Below are 10,407 nucleotides of genomic sequence, written 5' to 3' on the forward strand. Positions count from 1 at the left end.
AATAAAATGCTGTAAATTTTAAAATTCTCTTTTAAGATCATGTGCGAACTTAATTTTTTTTCGTGACAGAGTCTCACTTATTGCCCAGGTTGGAGTGCAGTGGCATGATCTTGGCTCATTGCAACCTCCACCTCCCAGGTTCAAGTGATTCTCTTGCCTCAGCTTTCCGAGTAGCTGGGATTACAGGCATACACCACCACGCCCCGCTAATTGTTGTATTATTAGTAGAGAGCGGGTTTCAGCATATTAACCAGGCTGGTCTTGAGCTCTTGACCTTGTGATCCACCCACTTCAGTTTCCCAACATGCTGGGATTGCAGGCATGAGCCATCGCACCCAGCCTTAGTTTTTTAAATAAATTTGTTAATGTGTAGAAGTTATTGTGCCTTGAATGATGTATTATGCCAGCAACTTTCACCTATCCCACCTTACTCAAGGGTGTAGGTAAGAGATGCTAACAATGTACTATCTGGTAACATAGCTGAATGACATTTCTGTCTCTTTTTCCAATGGCTTTAAACAGCAAGTAAAATGAATATTGTTCCCATGTTGCATTTTTATTTTATTTAAATTTTTTAAATTTTTTTGTGGCTACATAGTATAAGTATATATTTATGGTATATTGGGTTATTTTGATACAGGCATACAATATGTAATAATGATATTAGAGTAAATGAGTTATTCATTGTCTTAAGCTTTTTTTTTTTTTTTTTTTTGGAGACAAAGTTTCGCTCTCGTTGCCCAGGCCAGAGTGCAGTGGCGCAATCTTGGCTCACTGCAATCTCCGCCTCCCAGGTTCAAGCAATTCTCCTAAATCAGCCTCTCGAGTAGCTGGGATCACAGGCATGTGCCACCATGCCTGGCTAATTTTGTATTTTTAGTAGAGATGGGGTTTCTCCAGCATTTATCTTTTATATTACCTACAATCTAATTATACACTTCAATTATTTTCAAATGTACAATTTTTTTCTACTACAGGTCATTTTATGATTGTAATAGTTATATCAGAATATAATTATAATTCATACATTCCTGAGTCCTGAATGGTTTTCAAAAATGTTTCCTATTTATCTTTGAACATGCATCATGTCTGCAAACATACAGACTTCTAGTTTTAATTTACATGGAGTTAAATATATAAATGTTGTGCTCTAAAGATAAACCTTGGGTGTAAGAAAATTATGAAGCAAGCAATTGTGTTTGCATGAGAGTTTGTACCTATTTTCCAAAGAAAATAGCAATATTGGAACAAAGAAGTTTCTATTAATACTGTGGATAATTTACTAGAAATCTAGAAACCTAAAACATGCTGAATTAAAATCTATATTTTCTTATTTTTATGTAATTACTGTAAAATCTAATGGATCATTGTTGAGAATCTCCTCATGAAAAGTCCCTGTTTTTATGTGGTGCTCATGCTAGAGGTATACTTTTCTTGTTTCTGATTCTTTTTTTTAAAACTTCATAAAGTATGTGAGCTGGTCAGAAATTATAAGAATTTTTTTAAAAAAACTAGTGCACAGAAAATACTTTTTAGATGTAATTTCACAATGTGTATAAAGTTATATTTTATTGGAACATTTCATTTTCCATATATATAAAAATATATATAATTTTTTTTTTTTTTTTTGAGACGGAGTCTCACTTGGTCGCCAGGCTGAAGTGCAATGGGACGATCTTGGCTCACTGCAATCTCCACCTCCCGGGTTCAAGCGATTCTCCTGCCTCAGCCTCCCAAGTAGCTGGGACTACAAGTGCACACCACCATGCCCAGCTAATTTTTGTGGTTTTAGCAGAGGCAGGGTTTCACCATGTTGGCCAGAATGGTCTCAATCTCTTGACCTCGTGGTCCACCCACCTTGGCTTCCAAAAGTACTGGGATTACAGGCATCAGCCACTGTGCCTGGCCTGTTTTTATTTTCTAATTATGTTTAGTTTTCTGATGTCTTCATGTGTTTATCCCCAGCTATGTATGCTTCACTCCTCTTCTTTGTGTTATGGCTACAGTTTCCCAGTGTTCTCTTCATGCCATGTAATTTCACTTGGACTTTCTAGGCTCTGATGAGATATTTGGAATTTTTAATGTAATAAATTGTTTTTAACTGGGGTGTTTGAGATTATAGCTTATCAATGCAACATTCAGATCACTTAATTGACGTAAGAGTAATTCACTGTTCTTATGTAAGATGATTAAGTAAGCATTGTTTTTCTGTTGAAGAAAAATTGTATGAGATTGGAACACAAAGTGTGTTAAATGTAACATACCTTAATATATATTAAAGCATAAATATAAGTGGGTTGCATATTGTAAGCACCATATGAAGAAACACATCAGAATTTTGAAATCTCTTAAAACATACCTTCAAAATAAAATTTTAAAGACTTAATGGTAGAAGAAGAATTTTACATATAGTTTTCTACGACTTAGCAAAACTTATTTTTTATGCTAAATCTTCTATTTTTGAGGGTAAATGTTAAGTGTTGGAAAAATATTAGAATGATCTGTGTAGATTCAAAATCTGCAATTATCTTTTTTTGTTGAGATTCATATTGCAGTCTTGAGGAATTTGAGATTTGTTTTAGAGGATGCAGTTCATGGGGTACAGTTTTTATTTTCAGTCATCTAACTTTATCCAAGTTCTTGGTCACCTTCTCTGAAAAAAATTTGGACATTATGGCAACTATTGAATTCAAACATTCATTAATTACATTAATGTAATTCAGCATATATAAGATCCTTGTTTCTTGTTCTCTTGAGAGAAACAATTCAGCCCAGAGACAATTAGTGAAGCAAGCAGGGAGTTCATTAAAGGAATATAACACACCGAAGGAGGAGTGGATTGGCCCAGCTGGAAACAGCCTTGAGATTTACACATTGCAGTTTTTATTATCATAGACTTTAAAAAAATTCCCACCTCTGTCTTAAGTGTCTGCCTCTGTCTTTGTGGAGTTTCCTGCTTCCTGGTAAATCTCTTCTTTTATCCTCACCGAGTTTCTGTCTAGGTCTATGAGATGCTTCCTTACTGTCAGTTGATGTACATGTGTGAGTTCCAGTGATCAATGAGTCTTAATGGCAGAATTGCTTATTACCACTACCCTAGGAAAATCATATAGCAGTCAAATCTGTACTTACTATGCCAGCATATCTCTTAGGAAGTTTCCTTTTGCCCTTTCCCCCCTTTTTATCAGCATATAGCTAGCTACATTCTGACAGTTTAATCACAGTACGAGCAATTACTGGGTGTCTTAAGGGGTGTTTCTGAGTATTCTTTCTTCATAGGTATATCCTGTCCTCTCTGCTCAAATTTAGCATACATATTTTGGGTTGTCTTTGGAGCATGATGTTTTTCTTCCCCAGGGGCTTTTTCTGCTCATGTCTGACTAACATTCCCTCCTCAATAGATTGAGACTCTAAAATATTTGAGTCTAGGGGCACTGTGGGTCTCTTGTAACTACTTCCTGGTAATATGAGATAAAGAATTCATCAGTGTCTCATTCTCTTGCTCTTTGTCAGAAAAAGATTCCCTCCATGTTCTCCCAGAAGGTTGGATTTGCAGTGTGCAGAGGGAATGTGTAGGGATATGGCTGTCCAGACGGGGAAAATAGGTCGATATTCCTGTTGCAGGACCATTTTAAGTCTGAGAGTTTCTGGGTGATAGGAAACAAACCTGGTTACTAGATTCAGTGAGCAAGGCTCACAAAAGAGAGAAAGGAAGACAAAAGCTAGGGATCCCCCAAAAAAGGATGTCATGAGAATTGGAACCAGGTGGCATCCCAGGAGAACTAGCTCTCAGTGGCATGTTTCTGATGGTGAGAGGCCTGGTTTGTAAAATCTCTAACATGGTCCTGGACTTTTCCTAATCTGTTAACCCAGAAACAGCATTTTTCTCCTAGCACAAGGCAGATTCTTTCCTGAGCTGCAGCTGGTGTGGCAAGACCTCTACAATTTTGAACTGCATCCACGAAATAACCAACTTGTTGCTGTCACTCTGTAACAGTCTGAGCAGTGGTTTCTATTTTGTGAGTCAGTTCCAGAGACAGGTTGTGTTAAGTTGAGGAGGCAATAACTATGTCAGCAATTCCTGTAGTGGCACTTGAAATGCCAAACTCATTCGGGGGCGGGGGAGGGCGGGAAGATAAACTGTTCAGTCGATCTGGTGTGAGGCAGTAAAGGGTAACTGCAAGGAAGCATCACCCGGGACAATGGAAATTTTAGGGGTGAAGGAAGCCAGAGTGCATGTGCTGGTCCAGTTTCCAGAGAGGGAGAGATAAGCCTGCATTTCACGTAGGAAGTAAAGTTCTGTAGTTGATAAAAATGGATGCAGAAGGTGAGGTCAGGTCCAAACATTGACCAGAGTCCTTGTTGGCTACCCAATATATGAGATCCTGCCACTAAAGTTGCTGCTGCCAGGGGAGCCAGACATGGGTCCTTTTTTTTTTTTTTTTTTTTTTAAACATGGTCATGTTTCTAGTAGTATCAAAGAAAAGAGTTTTCTGAAAGAAATTAAAGACTTGAAACCTTTTGCATAATTTATACTAGCTTGGTCAACACCATGGACTGGGCTGACTCCAAGAAGGGTGACTGACGCAGAAGTCGGAGGCATCATTTTGGATGAATCGTCCAGCAGTTAAAACATTTGGGGGAGAACAGAAAATCTCATTTGATATTGAGAATATTTAGTGAAACAAAAGAGTTTGAGAACTATCAATAATGATGCTGGTTGTGTTGCATTGTGCTGGGTCAAAATCACCCACAATGGTTCTGGAATTTACATCAGCACGGATGCATAGGAGTGCCTGGCCAGTGAGAGTAGCAGGGGAGAACAAGGGGCTTGAATCAATGGCGGTGGGTTTAAGAAAATCTTTAAAAGCTGTTTTAGATTGTTTTAAAAATATTATGTTGCCGGGCGCGGTGGCTCACGCCTGCAATCCCAGCACTTTGGGAGGCCGAGGCGAGTGGATCAGGAGGTCAGGAGATCGAGACCATCCTGGCTAACACGGTGAAACCCCGTCTCTACTAAAAATACAATAAATTAGCCGGGCATGGTGGCGGGCGCCTGTAGTCCCAGCTACTCTGGAGGCTGAGGCAGGAGAATGGCGTGAACCCAGGAGGCGGAGCTTGCAGTGAGCCAACTCCAGCCTGGGCGACAGAGCGAGACTCCGTCTCAGGAAAAAAAAAAAAAAAATGTTAACAGAGGGAAGGTTTTTGTATAGAGAGGTCTCTGATAGTTGAAGCTAAGTTGGGCTTGAGAAGTTGCCCATTCTTGTATTGTGGCTAAGTAGGCTATTCCTATCCTGAATGAAGAGGAATTCATGACTTGCTAATTGAGGCATAGGAAGAATTGGTAGAGTTTAGTCGTTGTGGAGTTGCCTGCAGAGTGGGGAAAAAAAAAATGTATGAGTAATGACCAGAGAACATTAGGCTGCATGATTCAGAATAGGGTGAAATTGGGATGCTTGTGGATTAAGAGAGACTGTTAACACAATGACTATTAGAGAGATCACTACTCACTCCTCAGATTATGGCTTTGATGTTTAAATGTAGGAGGGACATAGGAAATCTTCCCTGGAGGGGGTGTTGGTTTACAGTAACAGAAGTGTATTAGTAAATTTGCAAAGAGTATTATGACTTGTAATATAAACACCAAAATATTACTAACATTGTTGATGGACTAAAGCAGTCAAAAGTAAAATAAATTAGGTTAAAAAATTAGTATTAGATGTCTGGGCGCGGTGGCTCACACCTGTAATCCCAGCACTTTGGGAGTCTGAGGCAGGTGGATCATGAGGTCAGGAGATCGAGATCATCCTCACTAACACAGTGAAACTCATCTCTACTAAAAATACAAAAAAATTAGCTCGGTGTGGTGGCAGGCGCCTGTAGTCCCACCTACTCGGGAGGCTGAGGCAGGAGAATGGTGTGAACCTGGGAGGCAGAGCTTGCAGTGAGCCGAGATAGTGCCACTGTACTCCAAGCTGGGTGACAGAATGAGGCTCCCATCTCAAAACAAAACAAAACAAAACAAAAGACAAGCTCTTAATGGAACTCCTGGTGGTGCACAAGTTAGGATGAAAGAATGAATCAATAGTACCACCACAAATAAGATTGCCGTTATTGGGATTACCCTACTTTGAGGTTTAAGGAGGGACAGCATTACTTCATTTAGAGAGAAATTTGTAAGTCCTTCTGTGGGTCACAATAGTAGCTGAGTGTTGGTTCCATCTTTGGTTCCTTAATGTGTTTTCAGTTGTATTCAAAAGTAATATGTCCAGCTAGAGATGCCAGGAAACTTGATAGCTATTGGGGTGGAAAGTATGATAGTAACATTGTTCTTTTGTGAGGGGGTTAGTTGAGATCAGAGAGATCCATCTCTCCAGACTTTAATGAGGACTTGTTATCCTGTCTGGTTATAAGGGTTTTGGGAGGGGTGGGGAGTCAGACTCAGAATCGTCTGTCCAAACTCCTGGATGACCTCTTGAAATTGAGTCGGGGATTTTATGTACTGGGTTATTTGGTGACCTCTGGGTGTAATATTAGGTTTGCATGTAGAAAGGGTCTCCAATATAGGACTTCAAATAAACTAAGACATAGATGTAATTTAGGGGCTGTTCTGATCTGGAGAATTGCCATGGGCAGAAGTTCTAGCCATGGTAAAGAGGTTTCCTGGCATCATTTGCTCAAGGTCCTTTTAATAGCTTGATTAGTCCTTTCTACCTTCCTGGGAGATTGTGGCTTTCAGGAGGAGTGTGAGAAGTATTTCATCCCTAGGGCTTTTGCTACTGTTTGAGTAGTTTGTGAAATAAAATATAGGCCATTGTTACTTTGTGAAGACTGTGCAGGCTCAAAGAGAAAATTTCTTTCAGAATGATCTTGGCAACTACCTGAATCTTTTCCATTCTAGTATGAGAGGCTTCAACCCAGGCAGTAAAGGCATCCCCAAGATCAGGAGGTATTTGTAGCCTCAATAGGCTGGCAATTAATTAAAGTCTACCTACCATTCTTCCCACTGGCTAGGTTTCTTGTTGCTGAACTGGCTGAATTAAGGGGAGTGGCTTAGGGCCTGGAGGATTATTATAGACCCAGAGGGACAGGCTTTACAACCTTGTCAAAAAGAGGAGTTTTTTTGGTTGTTTAGTTACAGCTGATGGAGATGGTCTCTCCTAAAGAGACAAGAATTATGGAGTGCCCTTATTGCTTTCTGCTGGAGAACCTGGGGAAAATAAAGAACCTCTCCCAAGTTATACATTCTTTCAGATCCTAGGGTATACTCACATTTGATACCCCATTGCAGGGTCGGCAGGTTGTTAGGCAAAGTTGGGATAAAGGCCATAAGGAGTTCCCCAGAAAGGGTGGTGGCCCTTCCTGCTTGGCCAACCCTCTTGTTTCTCTAGGTAATCTCATCTTGGCACTTCTGGCAGCCCCAGCAATGAACTACAGCTTTCTGTGATAGGTGGATAGCCTAGAGTAGGGCAAAAAATCTGTGACTTATATTTAATAGGGTTATCCTTTGTTGTCAACAATCATTTCTTTCCAAATGGTAGCATAATTGTGGAATACTAAAATGGCATATTTGGAATCTGTATAAAAAGTACCTAACTCCGTGGTTCTTTTCTAGTTCTAGGGCTCTGGTCAGGGCCATGCACTCTGACTGCTGAGCTGAGGTTCCCAGAGATAATTTAAAGTTTTATAAACAAATAGTTTAAAAGTAAGATAATTGGTAGTATTAGGCAAAACTGAGAAAGAGGCACAAAGTAGAGTGAAATATTTAACTCAAAATTTGTATTAAGAAAGTAATAAAATCATAGTGTACTGCTTGCATTTGTAGTAAATATTAATTACAGCATTTGCTGACTATGGGTTTACGTAAAAATCATGCTATAAATATTCTGAAATGTGGAGGGGTGGGGAAGGACAGTTGAAAGAAAGGTTGTTCCCAAGTACATGTCAGTAGCAAAGAGCAATTTCTAGAGTTTATATAGTTTTGTTAAATAGAGGAAATATTTCTCCTTTATGTATCATAATTTATACATTTGCACCCACATATAACAAAAAAGTATCAATTGATTTAATTTCATTAAATATTTACTAAGAATGGGTGTTGAAGATAGTCATTTATTTTCTTTGAAGAGGGTGTTTACTATAATAAAGAGTGTTTTCTCTGGAGTCAAAGTTGCCTGTGTTTTAAAACTGGCTGCACTGTTGTGAGCAAGTAATTTTTCTCTGTGGCTCTGTTTCTCTTTAAAATAAGGATAATAATGCCTATGCTATGGAGTAACTGTGAGAATTAAATTTATTAACACATGTATAGTGTTACGATTAGTGTCTAGTACAAATTAACTATTAGTAAAATGTGTAGGCTGGGGGTGGGCGGTGGCTCACACCTGTAATCCTAACACTTTGGGAGACTAAGGTGGGCAGATCATGAGGTCAGGAGTTCGAGACCAGCCTAGTCAATATGGTGAAAGCCCGTCTCTACTAAAAATACAAAAATTAGCTAGGCTTGGTGGCTTACGCCTATAGTCCCAGCTACTCAGGAGGCTGAGGCAGAAGAATTGCTTGAACCCAGGTGGTGCAGGTTGCAGCGAGCCAAGATTGCACCATTGCACTCCAGCCTGGGTGACAGAGCGAGATTCAGTCTCAAAAATAAAGTGTGTAAAAGCTGAATTTCATTAATACATGCTTTAACACAAATATCTTTTCATTACATGAATTGCTCAACCAATAAATGGATGCATATTTCAATTCATTTTTTCAAAATATGGTATACACAAGGAAATGCAATTCAGGATTAAAAGTGAGGAAATCTTGTCGCTTAAAACAATATGAACAAATTGGGGGACAGTATACTAAATGAAAATAAGCCAGACAATAGAATGCTGCTTACCAGATATTTGGGTATTTAGAAAAAAAGCATTTGGAGAGATGTCTGTAAAATAATACATAATTACAGATGTCTAGGTGGAATAAGTTCAAGAAATCTGTTGTACAGCATGGTGACTATAATGAATTGTATTTTTGAAAAATGCTAAGACGGTCAATGTTATGTGCTCTCATCACAAAAATAATTACTATGTGAATTACCTAGAAGTAAGCCTTTAACAGCATCTATGTACTTCAAAACACCATGTTCTACAAGATAAATACATATTTTATCTGTCAATTAAAAATGCATTTTAAAAACCATTGTAGAATACCGTTTCAAATGCTGGTCTGTCTTTGAATGTTATCAAAAACACGTAGTTTTTGTGCTGTTTTTGTAATAAAATAACCACAGAAACTCTTTTACCAGCATATTTGAGACCCAGAACACTACATAAGACAAGATGATATACTCTAGGGCTTTTGCTTTAAGTTTGAAGCACCTGGAGTTTTTAGTACTGATGGTAATTTTTTTTTTTTTTTTTTTTTTTTGAGATGGAGGCTGGGCTGGAGTGCAGTGGCTGGATCTCAGCTTACTGCAAACTCCGCCTCCCGGGTTTAGCCATTCTCCTGCCTCAGCCTCCCGAGTAGCTGGGACTACAGGCGCCGGCCACCTCGCCCGACTAGTTTTTGTATTTTTTAGTAGAGACGGGGTTTCACCGTGTTCGCCAGGATGGTCTCGATCTCCTGACCTCGTGATCTGCCCGTCTCGGCCTCCCATAGTGCTGGGATTACAGGCTTGAGCCACCGCGCCCTGCCATGCTGACGGTAATTATAGGGAAGACATTAAAAGGGTAACTTGCTAAAGGTCCCATAATTGGCCATTCCGTGAACAAAGTAAATGAATTTGCATAAAAAATCACTGAGATTAACAGCTGCCATACTCTCCAGAGTTTTTCCAGAGAAGGTGACCAAGGACTTGGTTAAAATTAGGTGACTAAGAATGAAAAGAGAAGTTCTTCAGGATTGCAGTATCAATCTGGACAAAAAAGATCATTCCAAATTTTGAATCTACAGAGAGCATTCTATTATTTTCCAACACTTAAGATTCACATTCAAAAATAGAAGATTCTGCATGAAAAAATAAGTTTTGGTATAAGTATGTCATAGAAAACTTCTCTTACCATTAAGTCTCCTAAAAAATTTATCTCTAAGGTAATATTTTCTCTGAAGAAATTTCAAAATTCTGATATTTTCTTCATATGGTGCTGACAATATGCAACCCACCCATATTAATGCTTTACCTATTCTAACAGTGTTATGCTTAAGACAGTTTGTGTTAGAACCTCAAAAATTTTCTTTCATAAGCAGAAAAACAATGCTAACTTAATTCTCTTACCTGTGAACACTAAAAGACTTACCTCAATTAAGTGACCTAAATGCTGCATGAAGAAGCTATAATATCAAAAAGTCCAATTAGGAACAATTTACCACATTAAAAAAATTCAAAGTTATCACAACCTAGAATGTCCCTGTGAAATTACATGG

Source organism: Chlorocebus sabaeus, chromosome 27 (genome assembly GCF_047675955.1).
Source record: "Chlorocebus sabaeus isolate Y175 chromosome 27, mChlSab1.0.hap1, whole genome shotgun sequence".
Lineage (NCBI taxonomy): Eukaryota > Metazoa > Chordata > Mammalia > Primates > Cercopithecidae > Chlorocebus > Chlorocebus sabaeus.